This window comes from Artibeus jamaicensis, unplaced genomic scaffold, assembly GCF_021234435.1.
Source record: "Artibeus jamaicensis isolate MK-2021 breed Jamaican fruit bat unplaced genomic scaffold, CSHL_Jam_final contig_594, whole genome shotgun sequence".
Lineage (NCBI taxonomy): Eukaryota > Metazoa > Chordata > Mammalia > Chiroptera > Phyllostomidae > Artibeus > Artibeus jamaicensis.
The window spans coordinates 1672614-1698561 of record NW_026521898.1 but is presented as its reverse complement, the minus strand read 5'-3'; the positions used below and the strand labels follow the sequence as shown (position 1 = coordinate 1698561).

Sequence of the window (25948 nt, the reverse complement as noted above, 5' to 3'; positions counted from 1 at the left end):
GTACCTACCAATTAATTCCTGCATTTTTCCCCCATTCTCCCTCTTCCCTCTCCCAGAAGCTGAGCCTCTAAATGATCTCCAAACATATGATTCTGTTCCTGTTCTGGCTTTTTGCTTAGTTTGTTTTGTTTTTTAGATTTAGTTGATAGTTGTGAATTTGTTGGCTTTTTAATGCTCATAGCTTTTATCTTCTTCTTTTTCTTAAATAAGTCCCTTTAACATTTCATGTAATAATGGCTTAGTGATGATTCGCTATTTTAGCTTTACCTTGTCTGGGAAGCACTTTATCTGCCCTTCACTCCTAAATGATAGCTTTGCTGGATAGAGTAATCTAAGTTGTAGGTCCTTGCTTTTCATTACTTTGAATACTTCTTGCCAGTCCCTTCTTGCCTGCAAAAGTTCTTTTGAGAAATCAGCTGATAGTCTTATGGGAACTTCTTTGTAGGTACCTCTCTGCTTTTCTCTTGCTGCTTTTAAGATTCTCTCTTTGTCTTTAACTTTTAATTTTTATGTGTCTTGGTGTGGTCCTCTTTGGGTCAAACTTGTTTGGGATTCTCTGTGCTTCCTGGACTTGTATGTTTATTTCCTTCATCAAATTAGGGAAGTTTTCTTTTATTGTTTTTTTCAAATAAGTTTTCAATTTCTTGCTCTTTCTCTTCTCTTTCTGGCATCCTTATGATTCAGATGTTGTTATATTTGGTGATGTCCCAGGGGCACCTTAAACTATTCTCTTTTAAAAATTATTTTTTATTCTAGGTGTTCTGGTTGAATGCTTATTTCTTGCTTATATTCCAAATAGTAGATTTAAATCCTGGCTTCATCTCCTCCACTATTGGTTCCTTATAGATAGACAAAGTGAAATATTTCTTTATTTCACTTTGTGTAACCTTCATTTCTTCCTGGATCTTTTTTTATTTTGATGCTGTACTCAGCGAGTGCTTTGAACATCCTGATCACCAGTGTTTTGAACTCTGAATTTGATAGATTGTTTATCTCCATTTTGTGTAGTTTTTTTCCTGGGGTTTTGTTTTGTTCTTTCATTTGGGCCATATTCCTTTGTGTTCTCAATTTGGCAGCCTCCCTGTGTTTGTTTCTATATATTATGTAGCGCTGCCATGACTCCCTGTCTTACTAGCATGGCCTATTGTAGAAAAGGCACCTGTAAATTGTGTGGAGTGGAGCCTTAGGTAATTGCCCAGGCTGGGCAACCCACTTCATTATTTTGTGGTCCTGTGTGGGGAAAGGGTTTGGAGAGAGGATTGTGTGTCAATCTGGCTTCTGGAGGTTTGCCCAGCACTCATCCTGTTTCCAGTTACTTCACCTACTCCCTGTATGTGACTGGCCCCCTTCCAGCTGTTGCTCTGGTGTTGAATCCTAGAGTGGGTTGGTTCATGTACATTTTAAGACTGTGTGGGCCCTTTAAGTAGAGTTTTTTGAAAATCTGGCAGTTTCTTCTGCCACCCTCCCCCCCACCCACACTGGTTTTTAAAGCAAGAAGTTATTGGGCTTTATGTTCCCTGTGCTAGAAGCCTGGGCTGGGTAGTCTGGCATGGGGTTGGGATTAATTGTTCCCAAGGTATCCCTCCCAATTTTTATCTACGACATGTGAATGTGGGACCACCAATGTTCATTCCACCACTGCTGCTGTCAGTGTGTGTGGAATGCCACATGCCACACACATTTCCTCACTTCTGCTGTCTCCATGATACTGCCCCTCCTACCCATCTGAATGAAGGTGGCTTCTTTAAATCTTTGGTTGTCAGGCTTCCACACAGCTCACTTTTCTGATAGTTCTGTATGTTACTCGTTTTGTGATTTAGTTTGTTATTCTTTTTGTGTTTGGATAAGGAGGCTAAGCATGTCTACCTACACCTCCATTTTGACCAGAAGACTTAAAGACAATTTTTAAATCAATGGAGTTTTCATCAAAGAATACAAGCACATATTTCTATTATTTCTAAGCACAGATATGTTCATAGATTCACTGTCACTCTTCCAGCTTCTATTTTGGAGTTGGTGGTTTGTTTTAAAAAATTTGTTTTCTAATTACAGTTTACATGCAATATTATTCTAGTTTCAGGTGTAAAACATAGTGATTAGACATTTACAGACCTCTGAAGTGACCACTCCAATAAGTCTAATATCCATGTAACATCATACATAGTTATTATAACGTTATATACTATGTTCCCTATACTGTACTTTACATCCCTGTGACTGTTTTTATAACTGGCAATTTGTATTTCTTAATCCCTGAGCTGGTGTTGTTATTAGAACTTGAATTTGTGGGGGAACATTGTAATACAGTTATTATTAAAATAAAACATTGTTTTGAGCAAGTATATTTAGATAGAGGTTAGGATTAATTCTATCAAAATTCATATTTATTTATTTTTTCAAAATTTATATTTTAAATTTTAATAAAGATATTAGGTCATCTGGGGTAAAGAATTTATACACTGCATACATAAATTTAGTTAAATTAATATTGATGGGAGCAAGATTTAATAAAATGTGGATGATTATAGAGTATGTATGAATGGTATGCTATTTCATTAAAAATATACATCTCTATTATATAGTACACTAGTCTTAGTCATTTAATAACTTGAAGAAAAATACTATTTTAGGATTTTTAGTTGAGGAAGTTTTTGCAGGTGGAGTCATTTATGGAATGTGAATTTTCATAGAAGTTGTAATCATCATCTGGTTAGCTTTCTTTAAAATTCAAAAGAAAAACTGCATTTGACTTTGATATTTATTGTAATAACCTTTAGTAGAGAAAAAATTTTAGGTGATTTTAACTAAAGTAGAATTCATAAAATGTACTTAACACTTCTTATAACATCTATCTGAAAGCAAAATTTATTTTTAAATAACACTACTTCTTAGATGGGAAAAGTTGTTGCCAATATGAGTAATTTTGTGGGCATGAATAAAAAATGAACAATAGCAAAGTAATAGTACATGAAGAACTTTTCATGTTCAAATTTGACTGATGTTGCTATAATAAGTTATATATTTGTATAAACATGCACTACCAATAATGGGGTCAGCTTAAAAATATATTGCTTATAATTGAATTAAATAAAAATAAAAATTTTTACAGTGTTAAATGCCAAATTGAACTTATTAAATATGAAATTCAAGTATATTAGCCTATCACCTATATTTTAAGACATGAAAATAATGAGATATGGCAAGAATAGTTGGAAAAATTACTTCTATTTTGTTTTATTTTAGCAGTTTTATATTTCATAGTTTAGATTTACATTTTTTAATTTGATGAAATAGCTTAGCACATGAATGTGGAGTATGTAGTACCTCTCAATGAAAGAAAGGTAAACATATATTGGCCTATGTTGCTTTATGCAAGTATTTTGCTCACCATATGTACTTTAGGTTGTTATCTTTGTATGTAAGTCAATGTTCACAAAAAGAAAAAGTTCATTAAGCATTTTGGGAGACGTGCAGCTGCATGTAGTAAACATAGATGGAGCACAATTTTATATGAAGTTCCTAACTGAAAACAGAATTTAACTCTGTTTCTGGAATACCCACACTGTAGGCTTTTTATTTATTGCTATTCTGAATGTAAGCTAGCAAACAAGCTCCTGAAAGGTAAAAGAGCAAATTTGCACTTTTTTTCTTCCTATGGAAATAAAGACTTGCCAAGCATGGTATCACTTCCTCCCCTCACACAGATTTCCAAGTGGGACTCTCCATAAGCCAAGGAGAGTGTACCAACTCATCTGAGTTCTCAGGCACTGTCTGGCCATGGCTACAGATTCCCTTTAGTTTTTTATTTATTTTACTTTTATTTTATTTATTTTTTAATAAGCAACATAGTTAAGAAAAATTTTTATTTATTTATCTTTGGAAGGGAAGGAGAGAAATATCAATGTATGGTTGCTTCTGGTGCATCCCCTGCTGGGAACTGGCCTGCAACCCAGGTATGTGCTGATGGGGAATCGAACCGTGATCTTTTGGTTCACAGGCCTGTGCTCAATCCACTGAGCTACACCAGCCAGGGCTTATTTTATTTATTTAAAAAATATTTTATTTATTCATTTCCAGAGAGAAGGAAGAGATGGAGAAAGAGAGGGAAAGAAACATCAGTGTATGGTTGCCTCTCACATGGCTCCCACTGGGGACCTGGACTGCAACCCAGGCATGGGCCCTGACTGGGAATCAAACTGCTGACCCCTAGGTTTGCAGCCTGGGTTCAATCCACTCAGCCACACCAGCCAAGGCCAGACTCACTTTAGATACGTACTATGGGTACTACAGATTCACTCTAGATACTGAATCTGAATTTTTTCCCATCAAACAAAAATAGTCATTTTAAAGTGTAGTTGACCAAATAATGTACTTCTCACTATAATAGCAATTCAATATTTATACCAATAACTCACATAAATTTATCTACAGTTGCCTTTTAAATTTTATTTTATTGATTATACTATTACAGTTGTCTGGATTTTTCCCCTTTGGACCTTCTACCTAGCACCCCCAGTCTCTTAGGCTACACCCCCACCATTGTTCATGTCCATGGGTCATGTGTATAAGTTCTTTGGCTACTCCATTTCTTATACTCTACTTTACAGACCCATGGCTATTCTGTAACTACCTATTTGTACTTCTCTTTTTTAAAATATATTTTATTGATTATGCTATTACAGTTGTCCCATTTTCCCCCCTTCACTCCCCTCTGCCCTACACACTTGCTTCCACCCACATTCCCCCCCTTTAGTTCATGTCCATGGGTCATACATATAAGTTCTTTGGCTTCTGCATTTCCTATACTATTCTTACCCTTCCCCTTTCTATTTTCTACCTACCAGTTATAGTACTTATTCTCTGTAACTTCCCCCCTCCCCTTCCTACTCCCCTGTGGATAACCCTCCATGTGATCTCCATTTCTGTATTTCTGCTTCTTTTCTAGTTGTTTGATTAGTTTGCTTTTGTTTTTGTTTAGATGTGGTTGTTAATGATTGTGACTCTGCTGTCCTTTCACTGTTCATATTTTTTATCTTCTTTTTCTTAGATAAATCCTTTTAATATTTCATATAAGGGCTTGGTGATGATGAACTCCTTTAACTTGACCTTATCTGAGGACCACTTTATCTGCCCTTCCATTCTAAATGAAAGCTTTGCTGGATAGAGCAATGTTGGATGTAGGTCCTTGCCTTTCATGACTTGAAATACTTCTTTCCAGCCCCTTCTTGCCTGTAAGGTTTCTTTTGAGGAATTAAGTTGATGGTCTTATGGGAACTCCTTTGTAAGTAACTGTCTCCTTTTCTCTTGCTGCTTTTAAGATTCTCTCTTTATCTTTAATCTTGAGTAATGTAATTATGATGTGCCTTGGTGTGTGCTTCCTTGGGTCTAACTTCTTTGGGACTCTCTGAGCTTCCTGGACTTCCTGGAAGTCTATTTCCTTTGGCAGAGTGGAGAAGTTATCCTTTATTATTTGTTCAAAATAACTTTTCCACTTGTTGCTATTTCTCTTCTCCTTCTGATACCCCTATACTTTTGATGTTGGAGCATTTAAAGATGTCCTGGAGGTTCCTAAGCCTCTTCTCATTTTTCTGAATTCTTGTTTCTTCATTCTTTTCTGGTTGGATGTTTCTTTCTTCCTTCTGGTCCACACCATTGATTTGAGTCCCAGTTTCCTTCCCATCACTATTGGTTCCCTATACATTTTTCTTTATTTCACTTAGTAGCCTTCATTTTTCATCAAATTTGCAACCAAATTCAACCAATTCTGTGAGTATCCTGATTACCAGTGTTTTGAACATCTGATAGGTTGGCTATCTCTTCATAGCTTAGTTGTATTTTTTTTCTGGAGCTTTGATCTGTTTTTTTATTTGGGCCATTTTTTTTGTCATGTTGTACCTGTTACATATGAGGGGAGGAGCCTTAGATGTTCACCAGGGCAAGGCAACCCACATCGCTGCTTTGTGGTGCTGTATGTGGGACAGGAGTCAAAGGGGGAACAATGGGGCTTGCTCTGCTCTCTGCCAGATTTCAGTCACTTTTCCCACTTCTCACAAGCAAATTGGGCCTTTCTGGTACTGATTTCCATGTGAGTGGGTTTGTGTACATTCTAGGATCCTGAGGGTCTTTCCAATGAACTCTCTCATGAGTCTGGGCATTTCTCCCACTAATGCCTCAACCCCCACAGGTATTTTCAATCAGTGGTTTGAGGCTTTATTTCTCCATGTTGGGGCCCTGGGTTGTGCAGACCATCCTGCTCCCAGTTGTTTCTCCCAGTTTATCTGTGAGCAAATGTGGGACTACCCAGTCCACAATCCCCTCCCTTGCCTGCCCCAGTCCTCTTGACATGAGTCCTCTCCACCTAGCTGCCCATGCCTGCCCCACCTACCTGCCCATGTCTGCCCTACCTACCCATCTAGATGAATATTTCTTCTTTAACACCTTGGTTGTCAGACTTCCATACAGTTCAGTTTTCTGTCATTTCTGGTTGTTTTTTGTTTTTAAATTGTTGTCATCCTCTTTTGGTTGTGGGAGGAGGCACAGTGTGTCTGCCTACATCTCCATCTTGACCAGAAGTCTATAGTTGCCTTTTTTAAAACACAATAGAATATTGAGGTATAATAAGAAATGGCATGTTAAGAACTATGGGTACATTGGAAAAAATGTGTTGTTGTGGGTGGATGTCTAATGAGAGAAAATAAAGAGTGAGATAATTTGCCACAATGTCTTATCACATTTTTAAGAATGCAGGTACTATAGAAAAAATTACCAGTATTTTGAGTAGCAATTGCTTTTGGCAAAAACATTTTAGGAATTATTAAGATCTACAATTAGGTAAAATCTGATAAATCTCATTTCTTATCTTCATTTCAGCTCTTTGGGTTTTGTGCTTTTTAAGCTTTCTTCAAATTCAAAGAAGATTTTATGATTTAGAAAGGATTCCATTTCTTTGTCTTATTTAGAATATTTTGTATTATTTAGAACATTTTGTGTTATTTAGGACATTTTGAATATTGTGTTCTCTTGTGGCAAGCTTTGTAATTGGAAATACAAAACACTTCTAACTTATTTCTAAAATCTAACTTAAATCTATGATGCTAAACCTAAGCTGAAGATTTAGATCTTTTTCTATTTTATTTTCAGTAAACATGGGCAATAAATAGCTGATTTTCACAATAAAAATGCTACCTTTTGCTTTGTTTTGGTTGTTCTCATTGAAATGGCAATGTCTTATCTTGGAGAATAATGTTGGAGATTGTTATTTTTATTGGAACCAGCAAATGAAGCTGCTTCTTTAAACAGGGAGATAGGTTCATGGCTATGGCTTCCAGAGAGCAGGAATTGGAAAAGAAGTTGGAAAGACATGTCTCAGAAGCCCATCTCCAGATCACTGAGTACTGCCTTTGAGCAATGTTTGAGAAGAAATGCTAGAAGAACCTCAGGGCTATTTCTTCCCATCACACTCCCTTTCCCTGTAGAAAGAGGACAATTGAAAACTTTTTAAATAAAGAACCCAAGAGAACTACTTCCCCTTTGATAGGGACCAATGCAGCAGGGAGAGCCATATAACTACATTGAAGCAAAGCTCTCACCTGCTGAGAAAGAGAGAATTGAATAAATAGCACAGAACCAAAGAAACAAGCACAACTCTTCTTTCTATGATCTGCCATAAGGACATTTTTACTTAGTCATCCTGTTAAAACTAAATCACCACCACAATAGAGGATAGATTTCAGGGGTGAAGATACTTGGAAAAGCACCTGAGAAGTGGTTTCCTGCAAGCATACATAGCTTCAGTGTATGCTCTTTAACCATGCAAAACTTTGTCTAGATTCTGTGGCATCACAGAATTTAGAGCTGAAGTAACATTAGCGTAATGACTGTGATATATAGTTAGATTGACTACTTAATCACCATTAGAAATATGGTAAAGTAAATACAAAGGCATTTATTTAGGACCTATTTTAGTGTCAGGTAGGTGATACACAAAACCATTTAATCAGACATTTAAAAAATACCTTATTCTTGCCTTCTGGCAAAATTAAGTTCCATAATCATAATGAAATGATAATAAAATGTGGCAGCAGGAAAACCTAATTTAAACCTCTTCCCATTTTCCATTAGCAAAAGTATTAAGTGCCTCTTTGTGCTAATGTGTTAAAACATGTTAAAGAAGTTATGATCAATACAGAAATATGAGTAATAGATCTTAAATATATACATTAAACAAATGAATGTTTATAGTACAGGTTCTGATTTTCATTAGGTATTAAACATGTTAAGACGGTGGTTAAATGCTAAATTACTTCAATAACCCATAGTGAGGGTAAAGCCTCCAGTGTTACTGGTGACAGAAGCATTTTGAATTTCTAATAGGTCTGAGAAGACTATGAGCTTTTTCCTAGAGGTACAGGCCAACAGATTGCACTGTATGATAATGAAAACTTCTATGTGCCACAGAAGCCAGGATGCTGGATATCAAAGACTGAAATTGAGGAGGATATAACAAAGGGCACACTATGGTGTCCCTTAAGAAAATATATAGGTGGGTGAGATGTTCAGTAAATGCTGCCTGGCATTAGTGTCTCTCCACTTCTTACAAATCAGTCAATCAGTGTTTGTCTATGGAGGGTCAGACATGCAAACACATAATTGTAACACTGTATGAGAAATACAAGACAGATGCATGGCTAACAAAGGCAGTAGAAAGACTGATTGCTCTTTTGGTAGAAAAATGAGGTGGGGGAGTGTTTCAAGGAATTCAGAAAGAAAAACCTTTTTGAGTAGGATCTTCAATGATGAGTAGGAATGCTATATATTTTGTCAAAGTGTGATCCCAGGACTACCTACATCAGAACAATTTCTAAAACTTGTGAAAAATGTTTTCAAGCTCAAACTTGGACCTCCTGATTAAAAATTTCTGGGGAAGGGTAAACTTCAGGACCACTGTCCTAAGATCTGAAGCAGGCAAAGGTATTGGTAGTAACTCCCCTACCTTCTTTTCACTCATTAGCCATGGTTTTCTCTTTGAGTTTTATGGCACACTTTCCAGTTTCCTGCTTATAATTAACTTCCAGGGATAGCATGACTAAAATAAAAAGACTTTGATCAAATATCAAAAATTACATGGCCAGGAGCTGACCATTGTGGCCAGGTGCATTCATATTATATTCATGTTCTCTGGTGTGGTACTGAATTTAATAACTGGGAGTCCTGTCACTGGCCTATCAGAATGCACTGAGGTGGAGCAGGGTCCTGGAGGTCCCCTGCCAGACTAGATATTTACCCTCCAGTTACTGGGTCTTATGAAGGTACTTAGGGTGGTGAAGTCAGGAGTTGAAAATAGGGCTCCTGGAAGTTTCAGGACATCTACTACTTACACGCTAGTATGGAAGTGCCAGCTGAATATTTCTCCTGTATCTATACAATAAAACAAAACACAATGAGATAAAAACACAAAGAGTTCAGCAGATATTAATGTTTTCATTTAACTGTGGTCTAACTCTATCTTAAGAATGAAAGCACAGAGAATTATATGGTGTTATAAGGTATGTACTATCATTTTGCTTTAAAATTTTTGTTTCATAAGAACTAGGCTAAATAAAAATACTTTTGTTCATTTTAAAGTTGATAGTCACCTTTTTAGCAACCAAGTTATAGAACTTGCATCATAATCCTAACTGTATTCTTTGATTTGGAGTCTATCAGAATATATTTCTAATTCTTTAGAGTTTACTGTTGGTACAGTTTTCAAAATATAGTATATATTATACTGTATACAGTTTCATTATACTGTTGGTACAGTTTTCTTAGTTCGTGCTGCTATAACAACATACCATAGACTGGGCAGCTTAAATAACAAATGTTTCCTTCTTACAGTTATGGAGGCTGGAAATCCAAGATCAGGACACCAGCACAGTACAGTTCTGATGGGAGCTCTCTTCCTGGCTTGCAGATGGAGACTTTCTCATGTCCTCATGTGGCCAGGGTGGGGAGCATGCGGGTGGGGGGGAGACAGAAATCGAGAAAGCTCCAGTCTGTCTTTGTCTTTCTCTTCTTATAGACTCTTATCTCATACTAAGGACTCCTCCCTCAGGACTTCATTTAAATCTAAGTACCTCCCAAAGGCCCCACATCCTAAAACAATCATATTGTAAATTAAGGCTTTAACATATAAATTTTGGAGTGATGTGAACATTTAGTTCATGAAAGAACCTTTATACCTTAGTGTTGCTTGTCTCTGAGGCATGAATTCAGGCATTCGGTAGACCTTAAGATTAATAAGAAATTCTAGGAACATGATAACATTTCTTACATTCTCTTCTGAGTTTTTACCAAGATTCCTGGGTCAGTGTCAAGATTCTGAACATTTTTTAAAAATATTTTATTTATTTATCTTTAGAGGAGAAGGGAAGGAGAGAGAGAGAGAAACATCAATGTATGGTTGCCTCTCATGAGTCCTCTGCTGGGAACTGGCCTGCAACCCAGGCATGTGCCCTGACTGGGAATCGAATCGCGATTGTCTGGTTCGCAGGCCCGCACTCAATCCACTGAGCTACACCAGCCAGGGCAAGATTCTGGACATTTTTGAAGCTCACTAATATCATGATGCTAGACTTCCACTGGCTACTCTTCTCAAGGACAACTGACATCCGGACCAGCCAAGCATTGTCTTGGCTCCTTCCTTCTTTCTCCGGTGTCCCCCCATAAGCTTACCCAAGTATGGCATTATCTCTTTGTTGATGGAGGCAAGATTTAAACAGATACATTAGGCTGTGACATATTTTGTAAAATAGTTCTTCATACCAAATCATCAACTATGTTATCATGATCAATGTCTCTCAAAATTTAATGTGCATGGGAACTCCCAGGGATTGGATAGAGCTCAGATTCAGATTGTGGTAGGTGGGTGGAGGGGCTGAGAAGGCTCTGTTTCTAACAAGCTCCCAGGGGATTCTGTGGCTTCTGTCCAAGGACCTACTTTGAGTAGAAGGAACTAGGCAACTAAATGTTTGGCGATAGTCATAACTGATTATTTTATAGCTACAGAATTTGTATTATATATTCCAAATTCAGAGACTTTTTAAGAGCTTTGAAGCTTCTCACCGTTTCCCAGAGACAGCTTTTTTAAAGCCTCTTTATAGTGTGCTTGTGGAACTTGCTACACAGGGGAAGATGTAAACCATTAGGAGGTGAAATATTTTGCTCAGTGAATCTAGGTTCAGCTCTCTGAACTTGCCTTATAACACAGGGGACCACACATCATCCCACCTTAGGAAACACTGAGCTCTGTGAACCTCTGCCAGCCTGTGCCACCTCCATGAGCCAGCCTGCAGGGTGGAGGTGGGAGTGGCAGAGCTGAGTGCTGAGTGGTTACCGGAGGCAGGGACAGGAGATGGAGGGATAAAGGGAGCCTAATGTAAACACTAAAAATCATACTGAGAGCATCATGTGAAATGAATGCTTATGAAACTGCCTGAGGCAAGAAGAACTCAGTTTCATTAAATGGTGAAAACTACTGTAAACTTAATGTGAAAACATTCCAAGGTTTCGTCCTGTATAGCATAAAAGAGGAATTTTACTAAGACTCATTTTAATCAAGTGAACATCAAAGAGCTATAATTTTATCTATATCTGCATATAAAATTGGCTATAAAGGCACATGCACTCGCTCCCCCCTCCCCTCACTGCAATTTGCTAGTAACCTCATGCACAGTGTTTGAAGTCCTCAGGTGCTATTTTGGTGACAGGCTCCCAAGAAGACAAAAGCTTGCTGGAACTCATGGTTTTCAGATGCACTTCTATGTAAAGTGCTGTAAATAACTTGATGTCCTGTGTGAGTTTTCCCCTCACCTGCTCACCTCCATTGTGGTGGAGGAATTAAGTCACTTTCAGTTACTAGATTTTGACCAGGAAGCAAGGCAGAGGGTTTCAGGCTCAGGACCAGAGGTCTGCTTGGTAACATTGGGCTTTTTATTGGCTCTCTTCCCTGGGTGCCCTTGAGATCACTTTTGAAGGGCAGATGTGGTCTTGGGTCAGTATATCCTAGACTCATTCCACATATCTGGCCCTGGGTAGGAGGAAGTGAGGAAGAAGCAGGAGTTTGCTGGATAATCCAATCTGGGAGAGGATTAAAGACTTGCTGAAAGGGGAAGGAACCAGGGTTTAAGAGAAACCCTTTCTCTAGTGTTAGTACTATCCTAAAAAACTGTGGCTAAAAGAGAAGCTGGGGTGCTAAAAACTCAAAAAAAAAAAAAAAAAAGTGAGAGGAGCAGGAGCTGGAGCTGAGGGAGGCAGAGACTCCCAAACCTTGCAGTATATTGGAGTCACTGGGGTGTGTGTGTGGCAGGGGGGAGGGAGTAAAAATAGCAGCATCCATTCCCACCCACTCTTTACTGGCAGACTCAGGCAGCACTAGTTCTCCTCCCAGGTGGTTGAGAACCCTGGTCACAGACCAAAAGAGATTCTGGGCTGGGAAGGTGGAAATAGCACACAGGCCTGCAGGCACAGCAAGGTCATTTGGGCAGTCTGAGTAGGAAAAATGAGAAGGTACAGTCAGAGAGCTCACCATTTTCTTTTTGGGGAGGACAAGAAAGGTGGTGGTGAGAAGGAAATAAAAAAATATGAATTTGTTAGTAGATTCTGAGGTAAGCTCATCCAACAGGCATTTGATGATGAAAAAATAAATGAAACCTATATGATCAAAGTACCTAATGTGACTAAATATTTAGATGAAGATTCTTAATTTGTTCCAAGTTATTTCTAACTTGTTACTGTAAAATCAACAAAGACAAGCTGGATAGAAGAACAAATATTTTAAATACTTCGTATCTATGGTCCACAACCTGTCCTTGATGATGGTGGCAGGGCAGATATTAGGAGTCAGCCATTCCCTTTACCACTGGTCTTCACACACCTCCTCAGGACCGAACTTATGGCCTACATGGTCTAGGCTATAACAAGGGGGTTATTGGCACAAGAAAATCTGAAAGTACATTTAAATTAAGAAAAGCCTGTAGTCAATTAGACATAACCTGATGGAGTCCATTTGGTCAGTGCTCTTCTCCACTCAGTGACTTTTTTCTTCCTTTCCTTTCCTTTCCTTTCCTTTCCTTTCCTTTCCTTTCCTTTCCTTTCCTTTCCTTTCCTTTCCTTTCCTTTCCTTTCCTTTCCTTTCCTTTCCTTTCCTTTCCTTTCCTTTCCTTTCCTTTCCTTTCCTTTCCTTCCTTCCCTTCCCTTCCCTTCCCTTCCCTTCCTTCCCTTCCCTTCCCTTCCTTCCCTTCCTTCCCTTCCCTTCCCTTCCCTTCCCTTCCCTTCCCTTCCCTTCCCTTCCCTTCCCTTCCCTTCCCTTCCCTTCCCTTCCCTTCCCTTCCCTTCCCTTCCTTTCCTTTCCTTTCCTTCCTTCTTCTCTCTCTTTCTTCTTTCTTTCTTTCTCTCTTTCTTTCTTCTTTCTTTCTTATGCTTGGGGAGTCTATTAAATATGGTAGCACACTATTTTGTTTATGGTACTCCACAATACATAGTATAAACAAATAAAAGTAAAATTAGCCATATATCTTCATTTGGCAGATGGTCCAATCCAATCAGACTTTTCTGAACTAGCACCTTTAATTTCAGGCCCTTTCTTGATTATATATATATATATATATATATATATATATATATATATATATATATATATATATATAATCTCCTTGAGGGGTCCTGTTTACCTGATTAATGAATAAAGCAGCCTCTGTGTCATAAAGGGTGCATCAAAACTTTGATTTTCCTGGTAGGGCTATTTTCTTAGGTTACTTTTTGGTTATTTCTGATGTGTTCAGTAGCTCAGGGAGGGATCACTTACTGAGTTCAGAGGTCAAGGTTAATGCTTTTCTTTCTGGATTCAGTCAGTCAAATCCTGTCTCTTTTCTACACCACTCCAAACGGGCTATGCTTCGTGAATTTCCTTCATCAGCCAGGGACATTAGGGAGTTTTTTCATTTTTTTCACTTACACAGAATTTGAGTGTGTCCTGAAGATGAAGAGAAATAGGTTTATTTCATAAGTAATCTCTAAAATTATCTTCTATGCTCAGGCAAGGATATATAGTTTTAATATTTCTTATAAAAATTCCTCTCTTTGTATTGTTTTAGGATTTATTTTTTCCTTTCCTCCATGAGAAGCCTAATCAAAGTGTAACAAGTCATTTTGAAATGTTATAATTTTGTTTTTATACTTCTGGGCACTAGGTTAAAATAACCAAGATATGTTCATCTTCTGCTTATTTTCATAAGCAGTAATAGGAAAAGCCCTTAGCTGAGGTTATGTAGTTACTCTACTCATATCTCACTGTGATGTTAAGAAAACAATTTTCTGTAGCAACTACAATCCCAAAAAGAAGAGTTGTGGATATCACTTATCACCAGTTAAGTGTTAGAAAAAAAAATGAGAGTCAGTGACAGGGATGTATTTCCAGTGGTGCCCAAGGGTAGCCTTGTTTTTCCATGATGTTGAAAGGACGTTCTCACAATGACAGCACCAGTCCTGAAAGTACTTCTTTCTTTCATCGAATATAGGTTCAGCAAGTATTTTAGAACCCTGATTCCCTGTGTCCTGCTGGGGGAGGGAGCAAAGGTGAAGATAAGGGTTCTAACATTTCCTTCACACTCCCTAAAGATGACCTCAAACATTCTCTGGGTACATACACCCCACCGAGGATGCCAGTTCAGGAAACTGGACAGATTGCAGGGAGTGTTTTGAATATGTAGGCATTTGGTCTAAGTCCCCTTTCTATGTCATTTTAAATTCATTGATATATTATTATAAAAGGAATGAGTAGGCCTGGCCACATGGCTTAGTTGGTTGGAGTGTCGTTCAGTACATGAAAATGTTACCAGTTCAATTCCTGGTCAGGACACATACCTAGGTTTTGGGTTTGATCCACAAGTGGAGATTATATGGGAGGAAACCAATAGAAGTTTCTCTCTCTTCCCCTTCCTCGCTCTGTAAAATCAATGAAATCAATGGAAACATGTCTTGTTTATTTATTTATTGATTGATTATGCCATTACAGTTGTTGTATTCCCCCCTTCATTCCCCTCCACCCTACCCCCCATCCCCACCATTACCCCCCCTTTAGTTTATGACCATGTGTCTCAAATTCTTTAGATTCTTTATTTCCCATACTATTCTTGCCCTCCCCTCTATCTATTTTCTACCTACCATCTATGCTACTTATTTTTTGTACCTTCTTCCCCTTTCTCCTTTTCCCACTCCCCTGTTGCTAACCCTCCATGTGATCTTCATTTCTGTGGTTCTGCTCCTGATCTAGCTGTCCTCTTAGTTTGCTTTTGTTTTAGGTGTGATTGTTAATAACTGTGAGTTTGCTGTCCTTTCACTGTTCATGTTTCTTTAACTTCTTTTTCTTAGATAAGTCCCTTTAACATTTCATATAATAAGGGCTTGGTGATGATAAACTCCTTGAATTTGATCTTATCTGAGAAGCACTTTATCTGTCCTTCCATTCTAAATGAAAGTTTTGCTGGATAGAGCAATCTTGGTTGTAGGTCTTTGGATGTCATGACTTGGAATACTTATTTCCAGCCTCTTCTTGCCTGTAAGGTCTCTTTTGAGAAATCTGCTGACAGTCTGATGGGGACTCCTTTGTAGGTGACTGTCCCCTTAGCTCTTGCTGCTTCTAGGATTCTCTCCTTCATTTGAATTTTGGCTAATGTAATTATGATGTGCCTTGGTGTGTTCCTTCTTGGATCCTTCTTTGGTACTCTCTGAGCTTCCTGGATTTCCTGGAAGTCTATTTCCTTTGCCAGATTGGGGAAATTCTCCTTTATTATTTGTTCAAATAAGTTTTCCATTGGTGGCTGTTCCTTTCCCCCTTCTGGCACCCCTATAATTCGGATGTTGGAGTGTTTAAAGATGTCCTGGAGGTTCCTAAGACTCTCCTCATTTTTTTGAATTCTTGCTTCTTGACTCTTTTCTGTTTGGCCATTATTTGCTTTCTTCTGGTCCACTCCATTGATTTGAGTCCCAGTTTCCTTTTCATTGCTATTGGTGTCCTGTGCAATTCCATTCATTTCAATTAGTTTCGCCTTCATGTTTCTCTAATTTGTGGCTATAATCAACCAGTTTTGTGAGGATCCTGATCAACAGTGTTTTAAACTGTGCATCTGAGAGTTTTGCTATTTATTCATCGCTTAGATTTATAGGCTCTGGGGCTTTGAGATCTTCTTGAGCCATTTTTGGTCTGTTCGCATCCGAGGAGCGGAGCCTTGGACTCCCAGGTCGCTGGGTTGTGACGCTATATATGGGGGCGTGGTCAGAGCGGGGAAATGGCGGTCTCCTCTGCAGTTTCTTGCAGCTGGGTGAGGAGCAGACCCTCAGGTGATTCACCAGGGCAGGGCCACTTAGGTCGCTGTATGTGGAGGCGGGGTCAGAGTGAGGAAATGGCAGCACCCTCGGCTGCGGCTCGCGCTGGGGTGGCTGGCTCTCGTCCAATTGCCCACTCCCTCGCTTGTCTATCCTCACACGAATGCGCTACCACAGTCAACCCGCAGCCCTGCTCCCTCGATGTTTCCCCGTGGTTGCTTGCTGAGTTGCCCACCAGGTCCAACCCTGTGCCTGGATTCTGCGTGCCTGAGTCCATCTGAGTTTTCCTGTGCTATCCTGCTCCTCCAGCTGCTGGTTTCGCCCCTCTTGCAGGTCAGGCTGAAGAATTTGTTGTTATCAGACTTCTGAAAAGTTCAATTTTCTGTGTTCTGGGTGTGTTTTCTGTTGCTAATATTTAGTTATCTCTAAACTTGGTTGTGTGAGGGAGCACGGCGTCACCACCTATGCCTCCATCTTGGCGGAAGTCTGGAAATATGTCTTAAAGGTGAAGATTGTCTTAAAAAAAAAGAAATAGGTATATGGTTACAAAAAAAATTCATATGCAAATATATCAGTAATTACTACACTTGATCTTAGCCAAAAGGCCGAGAAGTGATAGTAATTACTAAGTTAATGAATAACGAGTGAATTTAGTGAACTGAGGCTCTCCTGCTGGTCTGGGTAGTCAGTATGAACTTGGAAGAAGAAAAAATGTCTGAAGTGATTTTAATCAGTTAACAGTGATAGTGATCCTTACAGAAGCAACCTGCTTAACAGCATTGTTCTATCCTCTTAATCAGGAAAAAATAGGCTCAGTTTTTGACAAGTAACCAAATGAATCCACGGGCTTGTGCTTCCTATTTCTGCCACTTCCACATAACTTCATATTGAAGTTGTCTGGAAACAGAAAAGGAGAAATACAACTTGTGTTTTTTGTAATCTCTTCTGTTAGAAGTTCCTCTAGATGTCAGTATTACATAGGGAAACAAAAATATAATAGTCTGTGGTAATGAATAAAGACCTTACATTATTTAAATGGCAAGAATATGTAATATATATGGTGAAGAAAAAACAGCCTCAAGTGAAAGCTGGCATCTTATTTTCCTCAAGATTGAACGACAGCCTCTCCTGTTGCTTGTCAGATTGCTGTACCCAAAGGATGTTGGTCCATTTTGTGGACATTTGCCACTGACACTCTAGCTGGCCTTAGAATATCAGTGGCAAATGCTGATTGATCATCACTCCAGAGTCTGACAACCAAATTCTCACTTTCACACCTTAATGGATTGACATTGACTGAAACATACCAGTTTTCATTATTAAGTCCACAGATGCTTTTACCATTGTGTCATGCTATCCAAAATAAATCCAGAAAGAAGCACAATGCCAATCCACCAGTATTTTTTATCTCAAAAGAGAAGCATCAGAAGACAAAGTAATAAAATAGCTTCAAAGCAACTTGTTGGACCATCTTTTTTGACTAATTTGGATATGTGCTTTCAAAATTAGACTTCAAGTTCTCTGTTGCCTCTCTTCCATGTTAATCCCAATCTTTTGACAAATAAATATTTATTTCTTTTGAAATTATATTTTATTGATTATGCTACCATTTTTTCCTGATTTTTTCCTCTTTGGCCCCCTCCATCCAGCAGCCCCACTCTCTCAGACAATCCCCCCATCATTGTTTATATCCATTTATCATGTGTATAAGTTTTTTGGGTACTGCATTTTCTATACTGTACTTCACATCCCCATGGCTATTCAGTAACTACCTATGTGTCCTTCTCAATCCCCTCACCTCTTCACACATTCCCCGACACACCCCTCCCATCTAGCAACCATTAATGCTCTCTATATCTATGATTCTGTTTCTGTTATTTTTGTGCACTTAGTTTGTTTTTTTCTTTAAATTAAAAAAATTGTTGTTCAAGTACAGTGTCTCCATTCCCCACCTACCCGGCCACCCACAGCAGGCATCCCCACTTCCTACCCTTGATCCTACCTCTCTTTGACTTTGTCCATGTGACTTTGACTTTATACATGTTCCTTGACAACTCTTTCCCCTTTTTCCCCCATTATTCCCTCCCTCCTCTCCTGTGGATACTGTCAGTTTGTCCTTAATTTTAATGTCTCTGGTTATATTTTGCTTGCTTCTTTGTTTTGTTGTTATCTCACCTATAAGTGGAACCTGATCTTATTTTTCTTAAGTAAGTCTCTTCAACATTTCATATAATAATGGTTTGGTGAAGAACTCCTTTAATTGTTTATTTTGGTATGGGGAGCTATCTGCCCTTTGATTGTACATGATAGCTTTCCTGGATAGAGCAATCTTGGCTGTAAGCCTCTGCTTTTCATTACTTTGAATATTTCTTGCCAATCCCTTCTACCAGGCAAAGTTTCTTTTAAGAAATCAGCTGATAGTCTTATGGGAATTGTCCTGTAGATAGGTAAATGATTTTCTCTTGCTGCTTTTACAATTCTCTATCTTTAACCATTGGCATTTTAATTATGATGTGTCTTGGAGTGGGTCTCTTTGCATTCATCTTGTTTGAGACTTTCTGTGCTTCCTGGACTTGCATGTCTATTTCCTTCACAAAATTAGAAAAATTTCTTTCACTATTTTTTGAAACATTTTTTATTGTTGTTCAAGTACAGTTTTCTGCCTTTTCCCCCCACCCCTCCCCACAACCTCAACCCCACCTTCCCATTTCCACCCCCTTTGTTATTGTCCATATATCCTTTATAATTGTTCCTGTAAACCTTTCATCCTTTTCCTCCATTATCCCCTCCCCTCTCCCCTCTGATTACCATCACCCTGTTTTCAATTTCAGTGTCTTTGGTTATACTTTGCTTGCTTGTTCGTTTTGTTGATTAGGTTCCTGTTAATGATGAGATCATATGGTATTTGTCTTTCACTGCCTGGTTTATTTCATTTAGCATAATGCTCTTCAGTTCCATCTATGCTGTTGCAAAGGGTAGGAGTTTCTTTCTTTCTCTTTCTTTCTTTCTTTCTTTCTTTCTTTCTTTCTTTCTTTCTTTCTTTCTTTCTTTCTTTCTTTCTTTCTTGATGCATAGAATTCCACTGTGTAAATGTACCATAGTTTTGTTTTTTTTTAATCTATTCATTTACTGATGGGCACTTAGGTTACTTTCTGCATTTGGCTGTTATAAATTTTGTTGCTATAAACATTGGGGTGCATAGGTTCTTTTGGATTGGTGTTTCAGGGCTCTTAGGATATAATCCTAGTGGTGGAATTGCCCAGTCAAAAGGCAGTTCCACTTTTAGTTTTCTGAGGAAATTCCATACTGTTTTCCATATAGTTGCACCAGTCTGCAGTCCCAGCAACAGTGCATTAGGGTTCCCTTTTCTCCAGAACCTCACCAACACATGTTGTTTGTTGTTTTGTTTATGATGGCCATTCTGACCAGTGTAAAGTGGTATCTCATGGTGGTTTTAATTTGCATCTCTCTGATGGCTAGTGATGCTTAGCAACTTTTCATATGTCTCTGGATGCTCTGTATGTCCTCCTTGGAGAAGTGTCTGTTCAAGTTTTTTGCCTGTTTTTTAATTGGGTTACTTGTTTTCTTAGAGTGGAGTCATGTGAGTTCTTTATATATTTTGGAGATCAAACCCTTGTCTGAGGTATCATTGGCAAATATGTTTCCCCACACAGTTGGTTCTCTTTTTATTCTAATGCTGTTTTATTTAGCAGTGCAGAAGCTTTTAATTTTGATGAGATCCCATTTGTTTATTCTTTCCTTTATGTCCCTTGCTCTAGGGGACATATCGGTGAAAATATCACTGCTTGGAATATCTGAAATATTCCTACCTATGTTTTTCTGAAGGACTTTTATGGTGTCACAACTTATATTTAAGTCTTTTATCCACCTTGAATTTATTTTTGTGTATAGTGTAAGTTGGTGCTCAAGTTTCATTTTTTGTTTTGCATGTAGCTCTCTAGTTCTCCCAGTTTGTTGAAGAGGCTATTTTGCTGCATTTTATGCTGCTACCCTCTTTGTCAAATATTAATTGGTGGTAGAGGCTTGTGTTTCTTTCACTATTTTTCCAAAGAGATTTCTAATCTTTTGCTGTTTCTCTTCTCCTTCTGGCACCCATATGATATGGGTGTTGGACCTCTTTAAATTGCCCCAGAGGCTGCTTATACTGTCCTCATTTTTTTTTATTCTTTTTTCATCTTGTTGTTCTGGTTGATTGTTTTATTCTTCTTTATGTTCCATATCATGATTTGGTCCTCAGTTTCATCCACTCTACTGTTGTTTTTCTGTGAATTGTTCTTTATTTCTGTTACAGTATTCTTTATTTCTGAGTGGATCTTTTTTATGCTGTTGAGGTCCTTAACTAAGTTCCTTGAGCATTTTTATAAACAATGTTTTGAATTCAGCATCTGAAAAATTGCTTATCTCTATTTCATTTATCTCTTTTTCTGGAGTTTTGATGTGTTCTTTCACTTGGGCCATGTTTCTTTGTTTCCTTTTGGCAGCCTCCCTGTGTTTGTTTCTATGTATTAGATAGAGCTGCTTTGACTCTGTCTTGGTAGTGTGGCCTAATGTAGTAGGTGTCATATAGGGTCCAGTGGCACAGCTGTGTGTGTACTATCACCCAAGCTAGGTACTCGAGGTGTGCCCTTCATGTGGGCTGAGTACACCCTCTTGTTGCAGTTGAGCTTTAGCTGCTTTTGGCAGATCAATGGAAGGGATTTACCCAGGCCAGTCAACTGCAAAGATGGCTGTAACCACTTACCACCAACTTCCACCCTGTGGAGGATCAGTTGTGCAGCGGCAGGGGAGTGGTAATTCAACATGGTCTATACCTGTCCACTGGGTGCACTGGCCCTGGGATTTCCCAGGTGGTGCATGCCATGATCAGCCTCAGCCTGTCTTTTGCCTGGGACCACACTGCCCAAACTACAAAGAAATATGAGATGGTTGTTACTTATGCTGGCTTGGATATTCCCTGCAAAGCCAAGGTTGTGACTTAGGCTGGCTGCTGCTAGTGCTGGGCCTGGGACTCACCAAGGCCAGCTGTTTCTTGTTTGAGAGGATTTAGGAAGTTGTGCAGCATGAGCTAAGACTAGCCATTCATATAGAAAAGCACTTGAATGAGCCCACATTTTGGGTTGGATAGAGTCTTTGGGAATCTCCAAGGTAGGTCAAACAGTGTTAGCAAGGTTGGTGGAATCTCAGATATGGCACCAGCTTGCTAACTCTGAGGAGAGGGTTTAGAAAAGGGAGAATGGCCTCTGCTCACCTTGATGCCAGACACTTTGGTCTCTCCCTTTATACCACTGGTGCCTTTCAAGGTGCTACCCTGGTGCTGGAGCTCAGAGAAAATGATTCTGAGTAAGTCCATGTGTGGGTTCTTTAAGAGGAACTGCTTGGGGTTCTAGTAGTTTATGCCACAGACTCAATCTCCATTGGTTTTTGCAGCCAGAAATTGTGGGGACTTACCTTCCTGGCACTGGAAACTTATACTGGGGGGCTTGGTATAGGCCTAGGACTCCTTGCTCTTCAGTCATCCCGCCCGAATTGTTATGCATCATATATGGGTGAGGGACCAGCCTGTTCCATGTCTGTGCCCATCCTACCAGTGGGGATGGATGTGGTTTCTTTAATTCCATACTTGTCAGACTTCCAATTCAGTTCGATTTCTGATGGTTCTGGGGGATGGCTGTTCTCTATTTTAGTTGTAATTTTGATGTGTTTGTATGAAGAGGTGAGCCATTTCTGCCTATGCCACCATCTTGACTGAAAGTCTTTATTTCTTCACTGTACAATTTTTTTCATTTTACACCCTTCTCCCTTAATCTTATTTTTATCTCCAGTAGGTTGGCTGTGTATAGATATTCAATAAATATTAACAATATCCACCTTGACTGTAATAATATTTTTTTTCAGAGTGACAGTATAGTGTAGTAGTTAACAGCACAGAATGAGGTAGATAATTGAGTTAAATCTCAATTATTCTAAACTATGTAACCCTGGGAAATTATTCAACTTCATTATAAAATAGAGTTAATAGTGTTTATCCCAAAGGGTTTCTATGAGGAACAACTGAGATAACATAACAAGCATAGAAAAGTACCTGGTATGTAGTCAGTGCTTGGTCTATATTAATCACCACCATCACCATAATCATCGCCATCATCATCACCACATCATCATTATTACTACATCTCAGTCTTAGGGTAAACACCAGAATTCAAAGATTAAACTAATCTTGTTGTCCATTTCAGGCAAAATGAAAAAAAGCTTAATAAAATGTTGCAAGAGATGCCAGACTTGGGAGTATGTGTTGAGTACTATGCAAGCACAAGTTAGGGAGCCACTGGCTGTGCTTGAGGAAGCAAAAGGACTTGTACCCTGCAAAGGGAGAAATAGGCATCTATCATCCCTGCACTGTCACTTAACAGAGGAAGTTACAGTTCAAGGCTGTAATCCCTAATTTTGTTTTTAATAGATTTACTTAACATGCCTGTGTGTTTCAAGGTCCCTGTCTGAAAAATGGAAATACTCAAAACCAATTCGCAATTTGTCTTGATATCTGTGAGCTGCAGTGACATAGCATTTTATGCTTTCAAGTCATCCTAAGGCAAATTTTGTTCTCTTACCAAAGGAAAAAAGACTGATTCTTCAGATATCTGAAAATTTTTATTAATTGCAATGTATAACTTTAGCATTTGTAATAATTTGGGTGGATCGATTTACCTTCCATGCGGTATTTAAAGAGGGTTTGCTAAACTGATTCAGAGAAGTCAGGACTGTGAGAATGTTTATCTGCTTAGAAAAGAGCCATCTGTTTTAAGCAATGTAAAAGATTCATGTATAAAGCTTACTTTAGTCTTCCACTTTCTGGTTTACAAAACCCAACCATATACATCCTCTCATTTTTATTTGATTTATATATAAACCACATGAAGACAATATAAACAGAGGTCAATGGTGCCTTGAATATTATCAATATCCTTTAATCTATTCATAAAGACTGGATTTCTTCTATAAACAGTGCTAGAGTTTTACAGGATTTCTTTTAAAATGGTGAGTTCATTTATTTTCTAATACTGTGCTCTATATAGAGTTTCATTAATTCAGATGGTTCCATCCACTAAATACTATTAATTTTTTGTTTTTGAATCATATAATATATGGTTCTCAATCTGTAGTGATTATACCCTCAGGGGATATTAAGCAATTTCTGAAGACATTCCTTTTTAAAAAATTTTAATTTTCTTTTATTGTAGTTCAAGTACAATTGTCTGCATTTTCCTCCCACCACTGCTCCCACCTCAGCCATCCCCATCTTTTTTTCCTGACTCCAGCCCACCTTGGTTTTGTCCATACATCCTTTATAGTTGTACATGAAAACCCTTCCCACTTTCTCCCCATTACTCCTCTCACCTCCTCTCTGGTCACTGTCAGTTTGTTCTTAATTTCAATGTCTTTGGCTATATTTTATTGCTTTGATTTGCTGATTAGGTTTCAGTTGAAGGTGAGATCATATGGTATTTGTCTTTCACTACCTGCTTATTTCACTTAGCATAATGCTCTCCAGTTCTATCCATGCTGTCACAAAGGGTAGGAGCTCCATTTTTTTTTTTCCCCTGCTACATAGAATTGCACTGTGTAAATGTACCACAGTTTTTTGCTCTGTCATTTACTGATGGGCACTTCGGTTGCTTCCAGAACTTGGCTATTGTGAATTATGTTGCTATGGACATTGGGTTGCATAGGTTCTTTTGGATTGGTGTTTCAGGGTACTTGGGTATAATCTTAGCAGTGGAATTGCTGGGCCAAAATGCAGTTCCATTTTTAGTTTTCTGAGGGACTTCCATACTGTTCTTCACAGTGACTGCACCAATCTGCATTCCCATCAATGGTGCACTAGGGTTCTCTTTTCACTACATTCTCTCCAACACTCGTTGTTTCTGGCATTGCTTATGATGGCCATCCTCACTGGTGTGAAGTGGTATCTCATGGTGGTTTTAATTTACATCTCTCTGATGGCTAGTGATGCTTAGCACCTTTTCATATGTCTCTGGATCCTCTGTATGTCCTCCTTGGAGAAGTGTCTGTTCAAGTCCTTTACACATTTTTTAAATTGGGTTTCATGTTTTCTTAGAGTGGAGTCATGTGAGTTCTTTATATATTTTGGAGATCAAACCCCTGTCTGAGGTATCATTGGCAAATATGTTTTCCCATACAGTTGGTTCTCTTTTTATTCTAATGCTGTTTTATTTAGCAGTGCAGAAGCTTTTAATTTTGATGAGATCCCATTTGTTTATTCTTTCCTTTATGTCCTTTGCTTTTGGAGACATATCATTGAAGATGTTGTTGTGTGGAATACCTGAGATTTTCCTGCTGATGATTTTCTCTAGGAATTTTATGGTATCACAACTTATATTTAAGTCTTTCATCCACCTTGAATTTATTTTTGTGTATGGTGTAAGTTAAATGAGTTTTTTTTTTTTTTTGCTTATAGCTGTCTAGATCTCCCAACACTATTTGTTGAAGAAATTATTTTTGCTCCGTTTTATGCTACTGCCCCCTGTGTTGAATATTAATTGACCGTAGAGACCTGAGTTTATTTTTGGGCTCTCTATTCTGTTCTATTGGTTCATGTGTCTGTTCTTATGCCAGTACAAGGCTGTTTTTATTACAATGACCCTGTGATACAGTTTGATATCAGGTGTTGTGATCCCTCCTACTTTGCTCTTCTTTCTTAAAATTTCTGTGGCTATTTTGGATCTTTTATGGTTCCATGTGCCTTTTTGAAATGTTTGATCTATATCTGCGAAATATGTCATTAATACTTTAATAGGGATTGCATTGAATCTATAAATTACTTTGATTAGTATGGACATTTTGATGATGTTAATTCTTCTAATCCATGAACATAGTACATACTTCCAAATGTTTCTGTCTTCCTTAATTTCTTTCTTCAGTGTTGTGTAGTTTTCTGAGTATAGGTCTTTTACCTCCTTGGTTAGGTTTATTCCTCGGTACTTACTTTTCTTTTTGCTATAGCAAATGGGTTTTTTTTCTGATTTCTGTTTCTGATATTATATTATTGGTATATAAAATGCCTTTGATTTCTGAATATTTACTTTGTATCCTGTCACTTATTAGGTTGAGCAGTTTTTTTGTAGAATCTATAAGATTTTTGATATGCAGCATCATATCATCTGTAAATTACGACAGTTTTGCTTTCTTTTCTCCCAAATGAATGGCTTTTATTTCTTTTTCTTGTCTCATTTCTGTGGCTAGGACTTCCAATGCTAGGTTGAATAGAAGTTGTAAAAGTTGTCTTGTTCCTGATGTTAATGGGAAAGCTTTTAGTTTTTGTCCATTGAGTATGATGTTGGCTGTAGGTCTCTCATATGTGGCCTTTATTATGTTGAGGAATGCTCCCTCTATATCCCACTTTTCTGAGTGTTTTTATCATAAATGGGTGCTGTACCTTATCAAATGCTTTTTCTGCATCTATTGATATAATCTTGTGATTTTTGTCTTTCTTTTGTTTAAGTGATGTATTATGTTTATTGATTTGTGACTATTGTACCATTCTTGA

The 25948-nt window shown here is 38.2% G+C and overlaps 1 protein-coding gene and 1 pseudogene across 3 annotated transcripts in view; one reads left to right on the top strand and one right to left on the bottom strand.

Annotated features, from left to right (window-relative positions):
• The window catches only part of MYLK4 (myosin light chain kinase family member 4), a 113994-nt gene that overhangs the window by 56358 nt on the left and 31688 nt on the right, over nucleotides 1–25948 (top strand). The window lies entirely within an intron of this gene.
• On the bottom strand, nucleotides 16893–16979 carry LOC119049302 (uncharacterized; annotated as a pseudogene).